At 41.0% G+C, this 24846-nt stretch overlaps 2 long non-coding RNA genes and 2 pseudogenes across 2 annotated transcripts; 3 read left to right on the top strand and 1 right to left on the bottom strand.

Annotated features, from left to right (window-relative positions):
* The first annotated feature begins 5094 nt into the window (after positions 1-5094).
* LOC128604813 (uncharacterized) lies at positions 5095-6602 on the top strand. The gene is made up of 3 exons (XR_008385312.1): positions 5095-5635; positions 5764-6132; positions 6266-6602. It is a non-coding gene; the product is annotated as an uncharacterized LOC128604813 (long non-coding RNA).
* A 429-nt stretch (positions 6603-7031) lies between these two features.
* LOC128604815 (uncharacterized) lies at positions 7032-9872 on the top strand. The gene is made up of 2 exons (XR_008385314.1): positions 7032-7835; positions 7959-9872. It is a non-coding gene; the product is annotated as an uncharacterized LOC128604815 (long non-coding RNA).
* Positions 9873-15090: 5218 nt separating this feature from the next.
* Positions 15091-16557, bottom strand: LOC128604828 (succinate receptor 1-like; annotated as a pseudogene).
* A 1485-nt stretch (positions 16558-18042) lies between these two features.
* Positions 18043-21970, top strand: LOC128604781 (kelch-like protein 10; annotated as a pseudogene).
* Positions 21971-24846: the final 2876 nt, after the last annotated feature.

The raw sequence follows: 24846 nt of genomic DNA, 5'->3' as shown, positions 1-24846 counted from the left end.
GCAGCTATTATTAGGCGTAAATGCGAGTGAAATACTCGCACTGTAGAGCCCTGACCGGCGCCACTTCATTCCTCGTGCATGGAGGGTATGAGGTTCCACTGGTTGGTGCTTGGCTGTTCAGCCGTGTTAAGCCGATCTACGCCATCGAAACCTCCCATCGCGTAGGTGTATCCATCCAGCATGGCTACGTTCACAAAGCAACGGCAAGACTTCAAAGTGGAATAGAGAAAAAAAGTGCTTTAGATCAAAACTTCTGCTGTATCCGGTCACAATGGCTCATATTGTGCGTTCTGATCTCGGCTCATGACCAAAGAAACTTTTTTACAATGTGCATAAACCCGGCTTAACCAAACTCAGACCTATCATAGAGTAATTAGAGGAACGGTCAGGAGCAGAGAGGGTTACAACAGTTACAGTTAATTACAACAGTATGTTGAACTGATTAAGTTATTTTGAAGGTCATTGTGAAAGTTGAATAATGGTAAAGCAAGTAGCAAAGAGCAGTCTGGTGCACGCTATGGTGCGCACAGGTTGTTCATATGTTGTCCTAATATCATGTTTATGCATGTAAATTATGGAGAGGGATGCTTGTATCGATATGATGTGGGAGTAAAAGAATGTGCACTCCCAGAAAAGGGGAGGTTTTGTCTTAGGCAGTTAGAACAGTTAAAACTCAATTTGGAAGCAAAAGAGAGAGAGATTCCTAAAAGTAAAAAAAAAAAAGAAGCACAGTTTTTAGCAGACTGGAAGGCATTTGGTGAATGTCAGCGTGAGGTATATAAAAGAGAGAAAAATGTCAGGCAGGGCCCTCATCTGTTTCTCAGTGTGCTAAGTTACAGAACGCTGATCCTGACCTGGACTCCGCCCCTCCATGGCAAACACAAGTAGCAGCAGAAGTGGGTCCCTCAGCACCATCATCAGATCCACATTTCTGTCCAGCCCTCACTGCGCTGGAAGCCCTACCTGATTCCTCTGAAAATGCAAAGCAGGACTTCTCACCACTTAGGACTCAAGTTCAGGGGGACAAAACAACTGTCTGAAGCACATGCCCACACCTCCCTAAAGGCACAGGGATCTGTACATGAGATAATAACATTCCCTATGGTGGACATGGCAGGGCCTGATGGGGCAGTGCTCGTTCACCGGCCCTGGGCAATGGCTGACTGAACCCAGGATGGCAATGCAGCCTACACAGGAGCGATTGCAGCTCTCCAACAACGACTAATTTAAGCCCTTCCTGTGCGAATGGACATGGAAATAAATAAATAAATAAATAAATAAATAAATAAATAAATAAAAGCAATGTGCAAGTAGCAAGATTCAGAGGGGAAGATCCAGAAGAGGGGACATCAGACACCCAAACTGTGAGTTAGCTCATAAAGAGCAGGCATATACACATAGATGTACACTAGGGCTGCAACTAACGATTATTTTCATAATCGATTAGTTGGCCGATTACTTTTTTCGATTAATCGGATGAGGCGGGGCAAACTTCCAGTATTAACTAACTTAAGACTAAAATATTAACTTAAGACTAAAACTTTACACAATTATTTGTACAATTATACAACTCTGAAAAGAACCTAATACACAGACCAGAATATACATTATTCAATTTTAACTGTAGTTTAATTCCATGCTTTTTATTTTTTGTATGTATGTATGTATGTATGCATGCATGCATGCCCTGATTGGTAGAACCAGTCATTCCCCAGGAGCGAGAGATAGTTTACAGAATACATTTACAAAATACATTTTAATAAGATAGTTTACAAAATACATTTTAATAATAAAATGTATTTTTTTTTAAAAAATGAATATTGTTTATTTAGATCTGTCTTGATTCATTTTCATAAAGTTCCAATGAACAGTAAATCTACATTTTCTCCTCCTCTAACTTGTTCAGTACTAGTAATACAGATTAAATACGTGTGGCACAGATGCCGTAAACTATGGAACTGGTCCAATGTTATTTGGGAACAAAGATCAAGCTGAATTTTCTCAACATAAATGTTGTGTGTGTAGTTTGTTATCAGATTGTCTAGACGTACATCGCACATCTGATAAACGAGATTTCCTCTCCCGTGCTGTAATGATGGCTGGAAACTAGGACTTAATGGCATATACTGTAGAAAGTTCATATAGAACATAGAGAAATCTCATTGGGAAATAAGTCACCTTTCACGTTGCCTTTTATTATGATCACAACCAGACAGTTATATTGTCTCTGAGTTTAATAATAAGATTAATGTTTAGACTTTTTTTATGCTGAAGAAGCAAAAATCTAAGTAACCCTTAACCTTCAGACTGATGATTTGCAATGTCTGAACACGATGCTTGAAAAGAAAAATGTATAACGAACTTGAAAAGATGGAAAGGGTTCTATGAATTAGTAAATGGGTATCTCTTTCTCTTTATATCGCCATTACAGCAGTGTTTAAACAGATACATAGCAGACAAATATACATATAGACAGTTTTATTTTGTACACGCATACCAACTTAATCTTCACCTATCATCGTTCCCTGTTAATAAAATCTGTCAATACCTAATAAAACAGTTTAAGTCACTAACCAAAGTAAGTATACAAACTGAAGCTATGATAAAAGAACAAAAACAATGAGCCTTTCTCAAAGAAATTCCTAAATCCTCTGACCTAGTATATGGCTGTACCATCTGTCTATTAAATAAATGCCAGTCCTTCATGCTGAAAAAGAAGGATCCAAATATAATACCAGTAGTTTGGCACTGTGACTCAAAAAGTTGTTTTATATCTGACATCTGAAACTGCTGTACAATACTGATAATGCTCTTACAGTTAAGAGGGCTGAATGGCAGACCTTGTTAAATAATATTTTATGTTTCTTCCTCATAATGTGTTATAATAAATTCTTATATATCTTATATTACTTTTTGCCTTTTCTTATACGTTGAAATGGGAGAAGAGGGGTCAATGCTGGTGCGAAGGTGATCCTGCACAAGGACATGTCTTTGTAACTGTAAGTGATGAGTCAACTTAATCCTTCACATGGTATTCATAAGGTGCCATAAGTTTCTGCTTCTCTATGGGTCATGATGAGTTTGAACAAAATGGTTTGACTTAATACCCGCAGCAGTAGTGTACAAGTCATTTCTTCCTAATTTGTTTATTGACTTTTATTGTATGCCTAAATGCAATAAAAGTTATTTGCCAGATTCAGATGCTCCTAAACAAATTATTATAAAGTATGAGTTGGTAACTGATCAACAAAGACTGTACTATCATTTCTAATATAATGCATTAAATATGGACCACTATTTTCACTGAAATATTTCAGAGATTTTTTTTACACTAATTGTCTATTGGAACCTTTTAAAATAACTCGACTGCTTCTATAACTTTGGCTTGTAGTGTATATGACTGCTCCCGGTCATAAACCCCTACATGGAAATAAACATTAATCATTTCAGATCGGGAGTGGGTAAAGACAGACTGGTGATCTGATCTATACGTGTACCTTAGATAATGCCTCTCTGAACGCCATGGTGGGACGTTCCAGAGTTGAAGTACTGTACAAGTCCTAAGCATTAGATCACCCCAATTACTGTGGTATACTCTTTCCATACCATCGTGATCTTTGCCTGACGAAGCCATAACGGTACCATGTATGGTAACGTTTCTGTCACGAATGGATGTGGTCCCGATTTAACATAACTATAAATATTTTTATGATCATGACCTTTGATCTAGATATAGAGAGTTAGAATGTGTATCTTTTTGACCTTTGACCTATACCTGTCAAAACTAAGGGTACATTATATACAAACTATCTCTCTCTCATAACTTATTTACCCAAGGTACCTCATAAATGTAATATGTAAATGTAGTGTACAATGTATAAATTATGTTGTGGTTATATCTCTATGCAGATTTATTTAAAGCTGCTTTTTGACTATGTCCAGTGTTAAAGGGATGTATAAATAAAATTTGATTGAATTTAATAGTTTTTCTATTTGTATATAAAAGCCTGTGCATGGCTCCTCCCCCTCTCGCAGGTCTCACTGTGCACTAAAGCGTGTTTGTTTGTGTATTTGTGTTTCTCTACAGTTCCTCCTGTCATTTCTGTACCTCATGATGAATACACACTCGGTGTTGGCGAGTCTGTCAATGTGCCATGTTCAGCGATTAGACTGCCGGAGCCCAAGCTGTAATGACACAAATTGGGTGGTTCTGTGAGGGGAGGAGTCAACCTCCTGACCTTCAAGAATGGAACACTGCACATTAAAAATGCACAACTTGAACATGCCCTGATTTTCACGTGCACAGCCCTGAACAGCGCAGGGAGAGCGAGCCATGACATCACAGTGATTCTGCATGGTCAGAACACACCCACACACACCCCCACCCACACACACACACACACACACACACACACACACATTGTGTTTCACTATAAAACTGCTGAGATATTTTGGTGGTAAATGTTGCTATGTTTTGACTTTTTAAGTCCCGCCCACAATTCCCGTTGGTCAATCTGAAGTGTCCGTCATCCAGGGCTTCCAGAGTCTGCTGCTTTGATCAGCTCAAGGAGTTCCAGAACCCAAAATTCACAGGGAGAAAAACGGAGACCAGAACCTGCGGGGAAAATTTACTGTCCTGAGTACAGGAGAGCTAATCATTGAGAGAACCCATTTCAACACACACACACACACACACACAATGTTTGACTCTTGAGTGAATTTGTGATACTAAGCTGTAACTCTTCAGGCTCCCCTTTATCAGCCCTCTGATGCAGGTGTGCTCACCTGTGTGGCCATGAATGCAGCAGGTTCTGCACATCACAAAGTCCATCTGTCTGTTAACATGAGGCCGGAGTTTAAGGAGTCACTGAGCGACATGACACTGAGGGTGGGGCAAAATCTGACCCTCACCTGCCACGCCCACTCAACCCCTCCCCCTGCCATCACCTGGAATGTTAACAATCGTCCCTATACAGATAGGCCTCAGGGTTTAAAGGATGTACATACACATATGTCAGTGCATACACACACACACACACACACACACACACACACACACACACACACACACACACACACACACACACACACACACACATCTGTCAGTGCACACACACACACACACACACACAAGCACTGATATGTGTGTGTGTGTGATTTTCCCTGCCCCTCTTGGTCAGGCTTCAGTGTGGATGAAGCGGGTCGGAGTTTGCTGATGATTGGGAATGTAACAGTGAGGGATTCGGGATTGTACACGTGTACAGCGGAGATCAGCGTCGGCTCTGTTCGAGCGTTAGCATTCCTCCATATCACAGGTGAGTTTTAAATACAGGTCTGTTTTACACTCTCTCTTTCACTCTATCTGTGCGTTTGTCTCTCTCTCTCTCTCTTTGTTTCATTGTATCACTCTCTGCCTCTGCCTCTGTCTCTCTCACTATAGAGCCTCCAGTTCTGAAAGTAGATGGCCATGTGTCTCAGTTTGTCCCTCATGGTGCTGTAATTGTGTTGGATTGTTCTGTTAGAGGAACTCCAGCTCCGGTGTTGTGCTGGTTTAAAGATGGCCACCTGCTGCAGGTCACTGAGCGTCTTCATCTAACAGCTCTCCAACAGCTCTCTCATTCTGTACAGCGCCATGGTAACCATCCCATATTTCCATGTTTCTGTTACTACACATACAACACAAACTGTTGTGTCTGAGTACAGCTGCACTGGACTGTGGAATGATATTTAGTGCGTGTGTGTGTGTGTGTGTGTGTTTGTCAGAGCAGGGATTCAGGAGAGTATCTGTGTGTTGCTGAAAATGAGATGGGAGGATGATATCTCTGAAAGTACAGGGTGAAATGTTTATCGTTATCACTGCTTTTTGATATTTGTGTTACAACTATTACATTCGTAATCAGTTTAATAAGCAGGTTAATCAGTAATCAGTTTAATCCACCACTGTTAATATTTGTGCTGCAGTTGCAGGCGGTTACTCTCACTGGGAGCAGTGGGAGCCATGCAGTGTCACATGTGGGTGTGGCCTCCAACAGTGAATCAGATTTTGCAACAACCCAAAACCAACCAAAGGGGGAGCAGCATGTGAGGGTTCAGATGTTGAGTCCAGGCAGTGCCAGACATCCTTATGTTCAGGTTATTTATTTGTTTGTTTCAAAAAAAAACCTTAATAAATTAAACAAATAGAAAAAATTACAGTCGTATTCATACATACTCATTCTCTCTGTATCTTGCTCTTTGTCTGTCCTTGGTATCTGTCTGTCTGTAGGAGACTCTCTCCGTAGGGCTCGTGCCAGTGTGATCGGGATGGTGAATGATCGTGAGTTTGGTGTGTCTTTCCTTGTAGTGAACATCAGTGAGAACTCAGAGCAGATGCAGCATACTGGAGGTTCACATGGAGAACGTTCCTCCCAGTGTGGGTGAGTCTCTCTCTCACACACACTCACTCACACACACGCGCACACACATACACACACACACACACACACACACATCTTAAATTCATCTAAAATATACAAAATAAAATGGCCTACATTTGCCGTGTACAAATAAATGTCCATGTCATCATTGTTCATCACCAGCTTATGGATAAACAAAACACCCTTTTCTCCAAATGTAAAGACTTTCAGTCACTGATGATATTATATATATATATATATAATATTAGTGGTTAGCACTTTCGCATCATACCTCTAGGGTTTGGGGTTCGATTCCCACCGGGGCCATGTGTGTGCTGTGCGGAGTTTGCATGTTCTCCCTGTGCTTGGTACATGCATGGTAGGCTGATTGGCGTGTTGAGTATGAATGTGTGTGTGTGATTGTGCCCTGCGATGGACTGGCACCCTGTCCAGGGTGTACCCCGCCTTGTGCCCGATGCTTCCTGGGATAGGTTCCAGGTTCCCCGTGACCCTGATAAGGAGTAAGCGGTAGAAGATGGATGGATGGAAGTGTACAACATATTCACACTGAAGTACTGAAGTAATATCTTTACAGAAAATTCCTGTTATTTTCATAGTACATTCTGATTAATATACATTTACAGCAGGGTTTTTTTTTTCCAAATATGAACACTACAGTTGACAGGTGAACCCCTGCTATCAGTTAGTCAGGTAAAAATAACAACAAACCTCCAGCATAAACACTCCCTTACACTACTTGGGACACACCACAGCGGTTTGTAAAGTTGTCTGCAAGATAATGCTTTGTTTATACACTGTTTTAACAGCTGATAGCAGATGCGTGAGACACGCATGAGAGACGCGTGAGACACTGGCAGTTATAACAGGTTTGTGTGTGTGTGTGAGATGGTATAGAGAAACAGATTCTTTCAAGGTTTGCCTGCCTCTCTGACACCATGTGGTTTCACACACACGCTCACACACACGCACACACACACACACACACACACACAGAGGTATAAATGTACAGTATAAAGATTAGCGAAAATTGGCAGGTAAAAGTGGCGAGACTTGTTGAGATCAGATCAGTGAAGTCTAATCCTCTCCTGAGGTTGAGTCGTACTCACACAGCCTCAGGAATCTGGTACCTGAGCCACTGATGTGTGAATCTGAGAAAACGACGCTATGAAAGATAATACAAAGAGAGTAGAAGAGCTCAGGAGGACGAAGGAGAATTAACAAGTAAGGGTTAATGAGTTCCTCTATGTGTGTGTGTGCGTGTGTGTGTTAATGTGCATGCAGGTCCTTTGCTGAAAGTTGTTGTATCTGCTTTGACTCCGGTGTACTGGACGGCTGTTCATGTATCAGCAGGAATGATGAACGGCTTCACCATCAGCCGCAGGAATTTCAGACAAGAATCCTAACTGGAGTTTCACACAGGTAACTTTTCCAGACAGGGTCAGAATGTATTTACATACACCAGAGACGTAAAAATAAATAAACTGTAATAGGACTAAAGCTGTCTCTCTGTGTGTATGTGTGTGTGTGTGTGTGTGTGTGTAGGAGAGATCTTAAGAATAACCCATGTGGTGAGAGGTGTGGATGCAGAGGGAGTTTTGCTAGTCGATGTGGTCATTAATGCATTTATTCCTGCAGTGTTTTTATCCCCAGTGCTACATCAGCAGGTCTTAATTTACGCTTCATTAGAACTTTACATTAATCATCGATACATTAATAACATTAATCAGATGTGTGGAATAAAGATCATCTTGGGTAAAAATCCTTGTTTCTAGGACTTTGATGAGACGTACGTGCAAGTTGGCTCTGGTCAGATTTACTCCTGGTCTACCCAGAATTCTTTTCAGCAGGGTGTCAGCTCGGTGCTGACTCTGCGCTGTAATCACTCGCTGGAGTTTGATGGATCAGTGAAATGTTTCGCTCCACTACTGAAGCAAATCTGTCAGACATCAGCAGCTCCTACAACATGCTCAACTTCAGGCTGTACTTTCACATCACAGCCACATTATCACTGCCAGGTCATCACAACCATACAACAATACTAATGACAATACTCACATCACAACCATACAACAATACTAATGACAATACTCACAAAGTCCATCAATTTCATCAGGGTCATGTTCAGGGCTGAGCAGGAGGAACGACATACACCATGTCTGGAACGTCAGTAAAAGTCCAAAATAATTCTGTAAAAAAGCTTCAGTTTTGCCACATAATTATAAAATAGATCAGGGCATGCGTGTTTTATTTTGTGTAGATGATGAGGGAGAGAAATGCCTAGAAGGATTCTTGCTGGATGAAGCATTTTACTGTGCTGCTAAATACTTTTTAATGATTTCTGATCAAATAAATTAAATTATGTTGTCATGTCATGTATTTTAAACTACAACTAAAGTAGCTCATATTGTAGTGTAGGAGAGTTAGGGTTTAGGATTGGGATAACATGTTAGTGTTTAGGAATGTGATTAAGGTTCAGGATTGGGATTAGGGTTTAGAATTGGGATTAAGGTTTAGGATTGGGATTAATGTTCAGGGTTTGGGATTAGGGTTTAGAATTGGGATTAATGTTCAGGTCGTACAATTAAGGTTTAGGATTGGGATTAGGGTTTGGAATTGGGATGGGAGTACGATTAAGGTTTAGGATTGGGATTAGGGTTTAGAATTGGAATTAATGTTCAGGGCGGACGATTAAGGTTTAAGATTGGGATTAGGGTTTGGAATTGGGATGGGAGTACGATTAAGGTTTAGGATTGGGATTAGGGTTTAGAATTGGAATTAATGTTCAGGGCATACGATTAGGTTTTAGGATTAAGGTTTAGAATTGGGATTAATGTTCAGGCTGGATGATTAAGGTTTAAGACTGGGATTAGGGTTTGGAATTGGGATTAATGTTCAGGGTGTATGATTAATGTTTAAGATTGGGATTAGGGTTTCTAATTGGGATTAATGTTCAGGGCGTACGATTAAGGTTTAGGATTGGGATTAGGGTTTTGAATTGGGATTAAGGTTTAGGATTGGGATTAGGGTTTAGAATTGGGATTATTGTTCAGGGTGTATGATTAAGGTTTAGGATTGGGATTAGGTAAGTAGGGTATGATAATTGTCTAGGATTTGCAGATCCTCCTTGTTGATAGTTACATGTGGAACAGCAGTGAAAGAAGTTAGTTCCTGTTCTCACTCACATTTTAGCAACTATATACAGTCATTCCCTCATACGTTGGTACTGCACCATGCAGAAGCATCTCAATTATTTCCAAGCTACGTGCAGATACGACTCTCAAAATAACTGTAGGATACGCACAGCAGATATCTGCCAAAAGCCTATGTACAGTTAAAATCGAGTATAATTAGGGTGTTAGTTTGTGTGTTGATGTGTTTTTATATGATGTTGTGTTTCAGACGAGGATGAGTGTGTGTGTCAGATTCTCCATGTTCTCAGTCCTGCATTAACATCATGGGGGGCTTAGCTGCAGCTGTCCATCAGGATTCACCATCAACACCGAGAGCAACAGCTGTCAAGGTCTCTCTCTCTCTCTCTCTCTCTCTCTCTCTCTCTCTCTCTCTCTCTCTCTCTCACACGCACACACACATTCACAAACCTTATAATTGTATGTGTGTGTGTGAACGCTGGTTCTGAGTCTCAGCCTGCTGCATTGCACATAGCACATTTGTGCACATGTGACATTATCCGGTGGCTGAATGAAGAATCAGGAACATGCAGTTATGTGGGAAACTCTGATCAAAATAAAAGCGTAAATAATTTTACTTGCCCAGTGGAGTACCTAATGAATTTATCATGTTTGTTCCACAACTGCAGTGTATGCATGATTTAAGTGTCTTGCTGATTCGCAGTTCATCACTCCCCTGGCATTTCCGGTTCCTGGAACGTTCAGGTACGTTCAGGCTTTGCTCACGCTGTAATGAGGTGAACATCTCAAGGCTAATTTGTTGATTTATAGTCTTAGAGCAGCGCTGGTGGTGCGTGCATTGTGGTGAGTTGGCGCCGGAGATCGCGTTCAGTGATCGTGACATTATCCGGTGGCTGAATGATATGTGTATGTAGATGTCTATGTATATGTATATAATAATAATAATACTTTGTTTTATAAAGCGCCTTTAAAAGCAGCTTCTCAAAGCGCTGTACACAAAATAAGCAGTACACAGAACAATAAATGTAGTGCCTTGTATGTCAACAACATGATCTTAAAATCGACACGGAACCTGACTGGGAGCCAGTGTAAGGACATCAAAACAGGAGTAATATGGTCACATTTCCTGGTTCCCGTCAGGATGCGGGCAGCAGAGTTTTGAACATTTTGCAATTTATTGATTGTGGATTTAGACACTCCGGCTAAAACGGCATTACAGTAATCCAGCCAGGTGACAACAAATGAGTTAATCAGCTTTTCAGCTGCAGAGAAGTTTAGCATTGGGCACAGTCTAGCTATATTTCTGAGGTGAAAAAAGGATGTCTTCACAGTGCTCTGAACAAAAAAATCAAATGTGAGGCTGGTATCAAAAATTACTCCAAGGTTCCTCATTTTACTTTGGGTCTCTAGAACAGAGCTATCAACAAACAAAGACAGTGGAGCCGCTTTGCGAATTTGATGACGGGAAACTATAAGCACAACTTCAGTTTTCCTGCTGTTCAGGCACAGTAAGTTATTATTCATCCATGTTTTTATTACAGAAATACAATCAGAAAGATAACAAACATCAATGTTTTCACCAGATTTTGAGTGAATGTAGATTTGGGTATCATCAGCATAAAAGTGATAATTGTGATAAAAAGTGAGGCCGAGCGAATGCAGCAGATGCCTAAGTGGAGATAGATAAATATTGAAAAGTAGAGGGCCTAAAACTGAACCCTGAGGAACACCAGTGAGCACAGAGCTAGTGTCAGACCTGTAGCCATGCACAGAAATAAACTGGCAATGGTCAGTAAAATAGGATTTAAACCAGTTTAAAACTGTCCCAGACACACCAAAAACACTTTCAAGGCGGGTAAGTAAAAGACCATGATCCACAGTATCGAAGGCAGCTCTAAGATCAAGAAGAATACGAATGGAAGTAGCTCCGGAATCAGAGGCCATCAACAAGTCATTGGTGACTTTGACCAACGCCGTTTCAGTGCTGTGAAATTTACGAAAACCTGACTGAAGGGGTTCAAAGAGGTTATTAATTGTAAGATGATTACATAGTTGAGAGGCAACAACACGCTAAAGTATTTTTGCCAAAAACAGACGATTTGAGATGGGACGAAAATTGTTAAAATCATCCACGGAAACATTTTCTTTCTTTGGTACAGGTGTAACAGCAGCAGTCTTTAGTACTGCTGGAATGACCCCAGTCTCCAGTGATTCATTTATAATGCTGAGGATAGCAGGGCACCAAACATCGAAGCATGATTTAAATAGGTTCGTGGAAATTGGATCCAGCAAGCAAGTGGTTGATTTCATGCTGGATTGCTCCCTTGTGAGAGGCTCAGAATCAAGCAGTGAGAAATGAGTGAAAGAAACACCAGTGAACCTAGATGGACGAAGGAGTGAAGAGGCAGAGTCAGGTGTGACAGAAAGTTCTTTGCGAACATTAGCAATCTTAGAATTAAAAAACCAAGAGGCAGAGTCAGGTGTGACAGAAAGTTCTTTGCGAACATTAGCAATCTTAGAATTAAAAAACCAAAGAAAAGAATCACAAAGCTGCTGAGAAATAGGCAAAGTGGTAACAACATTAACTTGAAGCAATCTGATTATGGTTTGTAACAAGTGTCTGGGATTATTTTGATTATTTACAATATCCTGAGAGAAGTAAGAGGATCTTTCGGTCTCTATTAGTGCTCGATAATCCCCCAGAACATCCTTCCACGCTTGATAGTAGACATTCAGTCCAGTAAGGCGCCATTTACGCTCCATTTTCCGACAAGCAGCCTTTCTAGAGCGCAGATTGTCATTATACCAGGGAGCAGAGCGGGCGAATGTGACCTTACGTGACCTTAGAGGAGCAACAGTGTCAAGATTAGCAGCAAGAGCAGAATTTAACTGTAGAACTTTCTCCTCCAGCAATGAGGGATGTAGATCGCTTACGGTGGAAACAACAGAATTGGAGAAAGCTGTCTGATCGATATTCTTCCACTTCCACTTCCACTAAAAACAATATAACTTAAAAAAACTTGCAGTTATTTAAAAAAATATGACTTAAAATAACAAACAAAAACAAACCAAACGGTAACAGGAGCGGCAGCAAAACACGCCAGCGTACCCTGTCACCGGAACCGGATATGTATGTCGAGCTGCGGTACATGTGAGTGATCATACCACTTCCTGTCTGGTGTTTGTTCAGCCCAATGGTAAGTGCACCTCTCCCTTTTGACATTGGGACTTGGTAGATTTAGTTTGACTCTGATCTTTGTGTTAAGGTGAGAGTGGTGAATTGAGCATCTAAATCTTCTCTGAGGCCAATCCCTAGCTGAAGACGCTTCATGTGACTCCGCTCCTGTTTTGCTTGATCGGTTTCTTGTTTTGTTTTACTTCATTGTGTTGCTTTACGGTCATTTCCTAAACTGTTTTGCTTTACCGTTATTTTCTTTGTTTTACTTATTGTTTTGCTCTAGTCTTTTCTTTTTCTATTTTTTCATTGTGCTGTTGTTTTTGCTGACTTTAGTTTTGGATGCATGTTTGGTTTATGTTCTGTAACCACATGTAGTGTGAGACACTATTTGGTAAATCAGTGTTTTCCAGCTTCAAACCTGTTCTTTCAGGTTTGTTTTCCCATATATCCACTTTACTATTGATGGGGTGTATGCTATGCTTTATTGTCTCCATGCTATAGTGGCTTTATTTTCCATTTTGTATTGTTTACCATAATTCTGGTTCTGCTTGGGTGCTGTTAACTTCCTCCATTTCATGTGGTGGTGTCAGTGGGTCTGGGTGTTATAGCCACCACACCAGGGTGTCTAATACTCTTTGCTTTTCTTTCTTTGTTTATCGTTTAGTGTGTTTGTGCAATTTTGGGTTGACGCGTGTTTTCTTTCTCTCCAGGAGCCAATGAGTCTTGGTGGGACAGGGGAGGCCAGCTGCATTAATTGAATACTTATGTACATGTGCTTTTTTGTTTTTTATTTTTAATAAATCTGCAAAGATTTCAAACAAACTTCTTTCATGTTCTAGTGCAAGGTGATGTGACGTTGATTCTCAAGATTGTGGTCACTGCACAGGTATGTAGCTTTTTCTCCAGAAGGCAGCTTTTAGACCTGATACATATTGTGTCAAACTATGGTGGATGATATCCACACATTTGGGATAAACCACATACTGTTTTCTGGGGCACCAGAGTTTAAACCATTCCAACCCATTAAGATAGTTGATGTCCCTGTTTACTGTGTGCATGGCCAGTGAAAATGTAACAGATTATTACTGTGGTCTTGTTCTTGACAGACCCTCTGAGGACCTGAATGCACTGCTTTGGTACTCTGCCTGTTCAAGCACCATGAATGAAGCTTCTGCTTGCACACACCAAGAATTACAAATGGTGTCAGACTGGAATGAGTTGTTTTAATGCCAATTCCATCACGAATATCACAGGAACAGAGGGCAGCAAGGATGAAGTGGTTTAGAGGTCATTGAAAAACAAGCGCTTCCATTTTGTTCCTCGTGTATAGAGAAAAAATTGTAGTTAGAAATGCAAACACAACAACGACAGAACAAAATGGTAAAATATTTGAAATGCCATGTAGCTTTCACAAAGCTCAACAAGGTCAATTCCTTGCAGGGTTAATTGCAAATTTTACTATACATAAGCTTTATTTCATCCCATAAAATTTGTTTTAGAAATGTACTTCTTAATGCTTGTCCTTCCAGTTTTTTATTAATTAGTAGCCCTTATTTTATTATTTTTATCGCATTCTTGCACAGAATTCCACTGGAGGAAAAAATTATATAAATAACTATTGAAAACACTATCATATTGAAGAAACTCCATATTTTTATTCATAGTTTAGTAGTAACTACACATGTTCTAGTGGAATAATAATACTTTACTGCTGAGACAATAGCTCCACCTACAGGAAGATGTCTGCAAATAACTCTACAGTACATGTCTATTTTAATTTTGGCTATGTGTAACATTTAAATTGACAGAGTAATAGGAACTCCATCCATCTTCCACGGCTTACTCCTTTTCAGGGTCGCGGGGGAACCTGGAGCCTATCCCAGGGAGCATCGGGCACAAGGCAGGGTACACTCTGGACAGGGTGCCAGTCCATCGCAGGGCACATTCACACACCCATTTATACACTACGGACACTTTAGACACGCCAATCAGCCTACCATGCGTGTCTTTGAACTGGGGAAGGAAACGGGAGTACCCGGTTGCCAAAAACATTTTCAGTACACCTTGGTATAGATTTTACAAGTCTCTAGAACTGTACTGAAGCATTATTCTTATAGAAGAGATTTACTTCATTTGTTTTGATGATGGTAGCAAGCAGTGTCTAACACTGGCAGTTGCATTGCGATTTGATTACTGTGAAGATTATAGCATATGATTTACATTTTAATACTTAAAACACCAAGGTGTACTGAAAATGTTTTTGGCAATGTTCTACTAAGACACTTTATATCGGCTTTTGCTTTAATTTGCCAGCCAACTGTGAATAAATATTCACAACAGTCAGATTTCAAAGCAAGGCAATTGTTATCAATGCTGTCTTTGCTTGATAGGTCATACTTGCTTGTCGTGCAACCATTAGCATCCTTTTAAGCTGCCTCCACTTGTCTTGCAGTGCTTCCTTAAAGCTGTCCGTCATGAGGAAGTAAAACACTGGGAAGATGACACTGAGCCTATGCAATTAGCCGTGTCACTGCGAAAACCGAATTGATGTAGTCTACGATGCACGGTGACAAATTTAATTCAGGAAGCCGAGAGGCAATGCGCACAATCCTCATTATATGGATGGGTGTGTAGAGCACCAGAAACATGATTGCCACAGCCCCACGATTCTTACTGGCCTTTGGAAGGATGTCGCATGCATTTCCTCTCTTTTCATGAGTACAGAAACCATGCTTTGTGATGATAGAAACAAACCCACCAGGGGCATCACATATCCAGTTATTTTGAGCACTATGCTGTAAATCAGAATAACTCTGGCCACTCCAAGGCTTGCAAAATCACCACACACTGTCCAGCCATTGTCCTCCAAGTCCTGGATAATGGAGTCTATGAGGGGAGCAATTTGAGCATTTACCCAGATCCAGTTCAGTATGGTGATGCACAATGAGGCCTTGAGTGTCAACAGGATGTGTTCTCGCTGTGGGTGACATGCAACAAGAACCGGTCCACACTTACACGCATCATGAAAAGGATGCTAGAGTACAAGTTCACATGGAGGATGTAGCGATTGACCATGCATAGTGAAGTACTGAATTTCTTCTGGTTGTAAGCGTAGTTATAGGACAGCTCAGGTAAAGTACACAGGTAGATGAGAAGAGACACAGACAGGTTAAACAGGTACAAGTTTGTTGACTTCCAAGCAGGGAGGCAAAAGATATAGCTTAGGACCTGCACTAGGTTTCTGATGAAGCCAATAGTAAATTCCAGACCATACACTGGCGAGAGGTAATATCTTTCTAATAATGGAGCAATGACACTACAGCAGTTGTCCTGCAGCCATAAAAAAACTAGTGTATATATAATTACTGTACATAAAGGGTTCTATTTTCATGTTATTTAGTTTGCTGGTTAACACTAGAATGATGCTTTTTTTTTGGGCGGATTAAAAGAATTCACTCTTGAACTCTCTTGCTATTTTTGTGGACATAAATAAATGCTCTGTGCTAATGTGTGTGGAACAGTGCAGAAGGAGTTATGATGTACAGAATCTACACAATGTGATTTTCAAATCCATTTTGGTCCAAAAATGGACATGTATTACCCAAGGGATAAGATTTTTCCCTGTTAAAGTTCAGATTTATAAGTGGTTTATTCAGTTGCACACTAGGTTTAATTTTAACCAGCATTTAAATCCATGCCAGCTGAGACACACCATAAAAACACATGCCCATCCAGTCTACTATATATTCTATACACACAAGTGAAGCATAAACTTCACAGTCAGTAGTGTCACATGTGCTTCCACATTCCACATTTCTTGACCTCCCTTAGATGCCTTAGTTTTAATTTGATCTGCTCTGAAATTATGTTCTCAAAACAATAAAAAATAATTAGAGTTTGTATGAAGCAGATTATTTATTATTCTCAGGTGTGGGGCTTTAATTCTTTTTAAGCTTTCAACCCTATTTTGATTCATAAATTGTTTTAATTTATTAGCAAAACTGCGCAATTTAGAATGAATGTTGTATTTGACAGTGTTGAAAGAGTTGCTGTGAACTTAAGTTCAGAGGCATCAAGATTAAAAATGTTCACTTGTCCAAATGTTGTACATAAACATATACAGTGGGGTCAAAAAGTCTGACCTTTTTTTCTGAGGTTTTTTCATTTAAAATTTGAAATCAACAGAAGGTCATGAAAATTCACAATGAGTCACAACTAGTGATTGGGATGAATAGGTTGTACAGTATTGTCCCATTAGCTCAGGTATTCCAGGTATGTCAAGTATGTAATACTGTTCATTATTGTAGCAGGTGGGGAGTTGGTTTAGCGGAAGTCTGCAGAGGGTCTGTGCTTATTTTCGTTTTCTTATATGAACAAGCTGTTCTCTCTCTCTCGTGTGTGTGTGTGTGTGTGTGTGTGTGTGTGTGTGTGTGTGTGTGTGTGTGTGTGTGTGTGTGTGTGTGTGGTTTAGAGGTGAAGAGACAGGACACAATCCCATGAGATCAGCGTGTTTATTAGGGCATATACAAAAAACATAGTCATGAATCAAAGTATAGTCAGTTAAAAAGATTAAACTATTGAACTGGTAAAGAAGAACCCAAATTTCTATAAAACACTAGTTTAACCTCCTGGGAAACTGCTCTACCCTGGAAATAATCTAAATTTAATCCGTAGCAATAAATAATTTCAAGACATGTGGTCATGATTCTTACAGAACAATGAGAAATAGTTCCTTTCTACACCTCTCTTTAGATCAAATATTTATTCTTGTTACAAATATAACGTTAGAAATCTTCATCCTTAATTCTCTAGCAGGAAAAAAAGTGTTATTTAGAGTGTGTAGTGTAATGATATAAAATATCATATGACACTTTTTGTAATAAAGTAATATCTGTAATAAAACCTACGTAGGCCACACTAAGTAAAGAACATAATTAGCATTTCATTTAAAATGTCATGGCGTCAAAACTTATAGCAGTGTTCATCAGTTCAGAATTTATTTCTGGTGTAAAACAGCTAAAAGTTTTAAAAGGTTACTTAAAGTGGACAAGTTTAATTACTTTTCTCACCAAAAAGCTGGAAAGGTAATGTTTATCTGTATAAACATACATCTCTCTCTCTCTCTCTCTCTCTCTCTCTCTCTCTATCTATCTATCTATAAAGCTATTAAACAAACAAATAAATAAAAAAATACAGCCATTATTAACTATTTCATCATCAATATTTAATCATTTTAATGTAGGATTAATTCTACTTGGGAAATTCACCCTGGGAGGTGGGTTTTTTTTTTTACAGGAAAATAAACGGTTCTTTACACCAGACTTGTGCATTTTGGACATGCGCAGGATTTAAAGCTGTTTTTAAAGCATTTCACAGAGACTGATCCTGTACTGCAGGTTTCTGTCAGGTTCACTGCATCCTGTATGTATCCGTGGTTACAAAATTAGAATTGGAACCTTGGAATCATGAGCTGTTATTATTCTGAAATGTGGAATCAGAACATTCCGAGTTGAAAAGCTGATCTGCATCAACACAATCCACATTCAGATGAATGTTGTACATTCAGTAGCTCTGACCTGCACAGAACATGAGTAAACAGGAAGAAGAGAAGGGAATGGAGAGGAAGGTAGACGGGATGTCCTGCAACATCATCAATGAGCTGCGGTTAGAGAAGCAGCTCTGTGACGCAGTCATCGTGGTGGACGGCGCCGAATTCCACGTGCACAAGATCATCCTGTGCGGCTGCAGCCCATACTTCATGGCTCTCTTCACCAACGGGGGGTACCCTCCTGATAAGCTCGGGTACAGCATCCCTAACGTTTCTGCCGAGATAATGGAGCTGATCGTGGAGTACGCGTATATAAGACGTGTTAACATCACGGAGAAAAACGTGTGTAAGCTGCTGATCGCTGCTGATTATCTGTTGGTGAACAGCCTGCTGAACGACTGCTGCACGTTCCTGAAGGCTCAGCTGTGTCCCGAGAACTGCGTTAACATCTGTCGTTTAGCTCACTCCTACTTCTGCGAGAAGTTGAAGCAGCAGGCCTTCCGGTTTATCTTGCACAACTTTGAGGAGATGGTGCGCCTCTCTGAGGAGTTCCTGGATCTGACGGTCGAGCAGCTGAGCGAGATCATCGAGAAGGACGAACTGAACGTGAAACAGGAGAGCGTGGTGTTTGAAGCCATCTTACAGTGGATCAAACATGCGCCATGGAAACGGAAAGCGCACATAGGAGTGTTACTGCCCAAGGTGCGTCTGGGGCTATTGACACACGATTACCTTATGAACAATGTGAGCAACAACGTTTTAGTGATGGACAACATGACATGTAAGCCGATCGTCACCAGAGTTCTGATGGGCATCGATGACCTCAACCCGAGCCTTCCCCTCAGCTCTGATCTCCAGAGACTCCGCCTGCCCAGCGCCGTTCTGCTGGCCATCGGTGGCTATGGCCACAAGAATCTCAATACCATAGAAGCGTATGATACGCGAGCAGCGCGCTGGGTCAACGTCACATGCAATGACGAGAGTCCACGAGCCTATCACGGGACGGTGTATCTGAACGGCTTCGTGTACTGCATCGGAGGATTCGACAGTGTGGATTTCCTCAACAGTGTGAGAAGGTTTGACCCCATCACCAGAACCTGGGCTCAGGTGAACCCCATGCACTCTTGCCGGTGTGACGTGAGCGTGTGTGTGCTGGACAGTAGTATCTATGCGATGGGAGGATTTGATGGCTTCGAACATCTGAATACAGTAGAGCGATATTAACCTGAGAATGATCGGTGGTGCATGATCGCGCCGATGCACGAACCAAGGGGTGATTCTAGCGCTACAGTACTGAATGGCAAAGTGTACATATGCGGAGGGTTTGACGGGAACAGGTGTTTGTTCACGGGGGAGTATTACAGTCCTCAGACGGGAGAGTGGACCCTCATCACCCCCATGATGATCAGAAGGCGTGGACTGGGCGTGGTTGCATACGGAGGATGGGTTTACGCTGTCAGGGGAAATGATGGTGTTAATCAAATAAGCAATGTAGAGGTGTATAATCCTCAGACCAACGTGTGGACACAAGGTCCAGCCATGAACAACAAGCGCAGCAACTTCGGCATTGAGGTGCTGGACGATCTCCTGTTCGTTGCTGGTGGAGAGAACGGCACTACCATCATGGATGAAGTGGAGTGTTATGATAAGCAGACTTCTGAATGGCATGCAATCGAAAACATGGGGATTTCTCGCCGTGGTCTGAGCTGCTGTGTGCTGTCTGGTTTACCCAACATGGCAGAGTACGCTGCTCCCCGAGACGATCCCTACAGAGTCCCTCAGAGCTCACAGAGCACCAGAGGCTACCTCACACCTCCTGCCAATGTCTGAGACATACAAATAAACCTCTCCTTTCATCAGAATCCTTTTGTTCTCAAGAATCAAATTAACCACTCTGAAGCAGTCAAACTACTGAATTTGCCTTTTGTTTCCCCTCTTATGCTGCAAGCCGTTGTATTGAAACTCGTAAAACCACAACGTCCCTCATGGAGACGTGCGATAGAACAGTCCTGAGAGCTCTCACACACACACGTACACATACCTGAGATCACAATGACATGGCGGCGCTCATGTGGTCAACGCTAAACAGAATTCCCTTCACGTTATTTTCTATGTGATGAAACCGGATTTTGTTGACTTGTAGCTTTTATGTCATAAGTTTAGGTTCGTGACGTAATTCCGCTGATTTTAGCCCAAATTCACTAATGTGATAAAATAACTGTAACGGATCATTTTTACAAGCAAAGATGAAGACAGGGGACGACGATTATGCATCATTTCTCTCTGTGCATCACAGGAATAATTCATGTAGGTCTTATTAATATGTTTATCAAACTCAAATATGACCTTGCTCAGAGTATCCACCATTATTTCTGAGCCGGAACGCCTTTAGATCGGAACGCCGGAAAACTGGTTCTGTACTTTCAGAGCTCGAGTACAACGGAGTGCAGCATTAATACCAGCAGATCCACAGCAAGAGACTCTCGGATAATACTATAAACACACCAGGTTCAATTACACTACAATCAAACAAGAAAAAAAAACATGGATTAGGAAAAAAGGACATAAAATAATGACAAAGAGTAAAGGAAAAGGAGAGACAGAGAATGTGTGTGTGTGAGAGAGAGGATGGGAGAGAGAGAATATGTGTGTGTGAGAGAGGATGAGAGAGAGAGAATATGTGTGTCTGTGAGTGAGAGATAGAGAGAGATGATGAGAGAGAATGATACAGAGAGAGAGAGGATGAGAGAGAGAATGAGAGAGAATGAGAGAGATATGAATGAAAATTAAATAGAAAGAATGAAAAGCAGAAATCAAGAGGAAAAACAAAAAGTGAAAGACAAACACACTACATGAGGGACTGACAGAAAAAGTTCGAAACAAAAAAGTGAGAAGAAAAGAAATGTAAAAAATAACGGAGAGAAAGAAAGAGCAAAAAAGGAACAATAAAAATGATAAATATGAAAGAGAAAGAAATCATGGTAGGGGAATAAAAAGGTAGGACACAATTGCTAAAAAGCAGGAGAAACCGTGGAAAAGAAGAGGAAGAGAGACAGATAAAGAAAAAAGGAAAGAAAGGAAGGAGAAAAGAGTGAGAGAGGGATGAAAGAAATGAAGAGAGATTAACGTTTCACCTTGAAGAAGTCGGTTTTGTCAGCGATGTGCTTTAACATCCCCTGTGTGAGCGGCGGCCTGATCACCACGGCAACAGGACCCTGGCTCGGGCTCATCGGCTGGGCGGAGTCGGCCACGCCCACCCATTCTGCTGTCACCATGGCGATGGACTGCGTCAGACCCACCAGGTCCATAAGGAGGGGAGACGGTGACGGCGCGGATGCTGAAGTCCAGCTCAGAGAAACAGGTGTTCGTCAGAGACTTGAGCCACCGAGGAGGCGGAGTCACACCGCTGCTGTCTGACATCATCACCACACACACGTCATTAATAATCATATTAATATTAACTATTATTATTGTTGATGTTGATATTAATTTATAAGTAATCATACACCGTAATTAGTAATAATAAACAGCAAATAATAAATAAATCAGTAATATTACATAAAAAAGTAAATCCAGAATAATCATCAGAAAACTTTCAAATAAACAATAACATGCAAATGTGAGAGTATGTTCTGTTTAATATGCGCTGGTTAAATAAAATCATTTTGGCAGCCGTGAACGCAGACACACACTCCTGTTCGAATACACCTAGCCTCTATGTTAACTCCGCCTCCCCCTGGTTAGCCCCGCCCCCCACTGGGTGATGTAGAGCTCCACCAGTCTGCACAGAAAGTGCTGGAAGTGCCCGAGGCAGTGCTGCATCACAGGAGTACCAGAGAACCAGGCTGGAGTTTAGGATTGGACTGGAGACGGGCATGGTCATCAGACTCCGCCTCCTCGTACTGAACAAAATCTGTAAAGCTGCTCTCTGGAGAACGAACTGCGGAGAGACTTTCCCTGTCCTCAAACACGTCCTCGCTGACCGGGACATCAAGACATGACCGGGCTGGGGGGGGAGAGAGAGACGAGAGATAGAGAGAGAGAAAGAGAGGGAGGGTAAAAAATGATTTAAAAAGTATACAAGATCATAGTAAGAAATGAAAGAAAGTATTAGAAACTAGTGTAGAAAACAAACAATCTGATCAGTGTCACTGTTTATAATTCATACTGTTTACTGCTTTTCTTTCTTTCTTATTCTTGTCTTTTTGTGTGAGTTACAGCGAGAGTGAAGTGTCCAGCGTCTCATTAGTGTGTGATAACTGCGTGATGACTTCACTCAGACTGTGTGTGTGTGATGTGTGTGAGTGTGTGAGATACGTGTGTCGGTGATGTGTGTCTGTGTAAGTGTGGTGCACTGACCTGGAGTGTGTCCTGCTCTTGGGCGGGGCCACTGGACAGGAGGACGAGGGGGGAGACGAGCGGAGGTTGGACTTTGGAGCAGAGGTACAGACAGTGTTGCAGACCGAGCTGCAGCGTAACAGCCGACACTCCTCAACACTCCTCAACAACAACTGGGGCAAGTGTTCTGTCTGGATCTCTATATACACATCTCCTACACACACTTACAGAGAGAGAGAGAGAGAGAGAGAGAATGTAAGACAGCTGATCTGCTGAAAGTCATGCTGTAACTGAAGCTGAAACTGTTACACAGTCAGTGTGTAAAATGTAAAGTCTTGATGCTGTGTTTTTGGTGTACGATGTTTTTGGTGTACGATGGTGTTTTTGGTGTACGGTGGTGTTTTTGGTGTGCAATGGTGTTTTGGTGTACAGTGGTGTTTTTGGCTGACATGTAAAGAGTCCTCAGGGGTTTAATAAGATCACCACTAAGAACTGAATACTTACTTCAAGTTGGTTAATGACCTTAAAACATTTAAACAGAAATGGGGTGTAAATCAATGTATTTGTGATGTTGATTATAACGGAAATATGACATTTTTATTTTAGTTTTTTTGGTGATTATGTGATGTGCTGAAACATGATGCTTAACTGATTCGTCTATGGGGGGCGGGGGGGGGGGCATTTTAATCTTTGGTATTAAATGATATTTTAAAGTCAGGTCCATCCAAGGGTTTTCTCTCTCTCTCATTCTGTCTCACCTAGGATTCTCTCTCTCCCTCTGTCTCACCTAGGATTCTCTATCTCTCTCTCTCTCTCTCACTCTGTCTCACCTAGGATTCTCTCTCTCTTTCTCACTCTCTCCTCACCTAGGATTCTCTCTCTCTCTCTCTCTCTCACTCTGTCTCACCTAGGATTCTCTCTCTCTTTCTCACTCTCTCCTCACCTAGGATTCTCTCTCTCTCTCTCTCTCTCTCTCGCTCTGTCTCACCTAGGATTCTCTCTCTCTTTCTCACTCTCTCCCTCACCTAGGATTCTCTCTCTCTCTCTCTCTCTCTCTGTCTCTCTCTCTGTGTGTGTGTGTGTGTGTGTGTCTCTGTCTCACCTAGTATTCTCTCTCTCTCTCCAAGGGTTCTCTCACTCTCTCTCCTTCGCACGCCCCCTCGCACTCTTGCTCTCTCTGGATTTCTGTAAAGCTGCTTTCTAGCAATGTCTAATAATAAAACATTAATTCACATCAGTTTCATTTCTATAAATCACTTGTTAGAAGTGATTTATAGAAATATGAAATAGAATGTTATTGATATTCTACTGACTGTTGCAATCTCAGAGATGCACGATGCCAAATCTGAGACATTTATAAAGCAAGTTTTTTGTGAAATGAAAACATGTTGGTGCTCATAAAATATCCTGTTTCTTAAAAAGTAGTGTGATTAATTGCTTTTAAATGAGCTATCATTTAAGCAGTCTGGAACAAAGTCTAACTTAAAAACTGTGAGGTCAGCGTGAAAACTGTGATATTTAGGAACAACTTGCCTGATCTGATTGTCCAGGTAGTTAACCATCTCCTCCACCTAATCAGACCGATCTTTTAACACCAAATGCTTCATGAGGGGCCGAAGGTGCTCGCTCTGCATCAAGCTCTAGAACCTCGTACTTCAAACACAAATCTGCTACTAGACGCGCAGCATACACACATACAGTAGAGACAAATATTGATTATAAAATAACAAGGTGTCTACAAGGTGAATGAGGCAGAGCAGCGCACAGCTGCGGTGTTCAAATGTCAGTCTGAGAACGGATCTTCCCAACAGTTGAGAAAAGAACAACAACAACAAAAAAAGACAGACTAATGTGCTCATTCTAAACATTATCGTTTTTATTGTAATAACTTCTACAGGGACTTCTACAGGAAGTCTACTGATTATTCAGACTAGTCGCTGCAGCCCCAAACATAAGTTATATGAAGTGTAACTATATACAGATAACGTTATTTAGTATTAATGTAATAAATCATTGTGTACTTTGTTTTTCTTTAAAAAAAAAAGTTAGTGTTAGGTTTTACACACCAGTATAATGTGTCAAGTCTGATACGTAATGCTTAGTTTTCCAGATATACTTTCCTCATATGGGATGAGGCGCATGAATGAATGCTGACGTTCATTCATCCAGTAAATGAAAGATTTGTTGCAAATGAACATGACGATAAACTGCTGTCCA

The sequence above is a fragment of the Ictalurus furcatus genome, unplaced genomic scaffold, assembly GCF_023375685.1.
Source record: "Ictalurus furcatus strain D&B unplaced genomic scaffold, Billie_1.0 scf3, whole genome shotgun sequence".
In the NCBI taxonomy this organism is placed as follows: domain Eukaryota; kingdom Metazoa; phylum Chordata; class Actinopteri; order Siluriformes; family Ictaluridae; genus Ictalurus; species Ictalurus furcatus.
The sequence above is the reverse complement of the archived record's forward strand: the minus strand, read 5'-3'. Positions and strand labels throughout refer to the sequence as shown.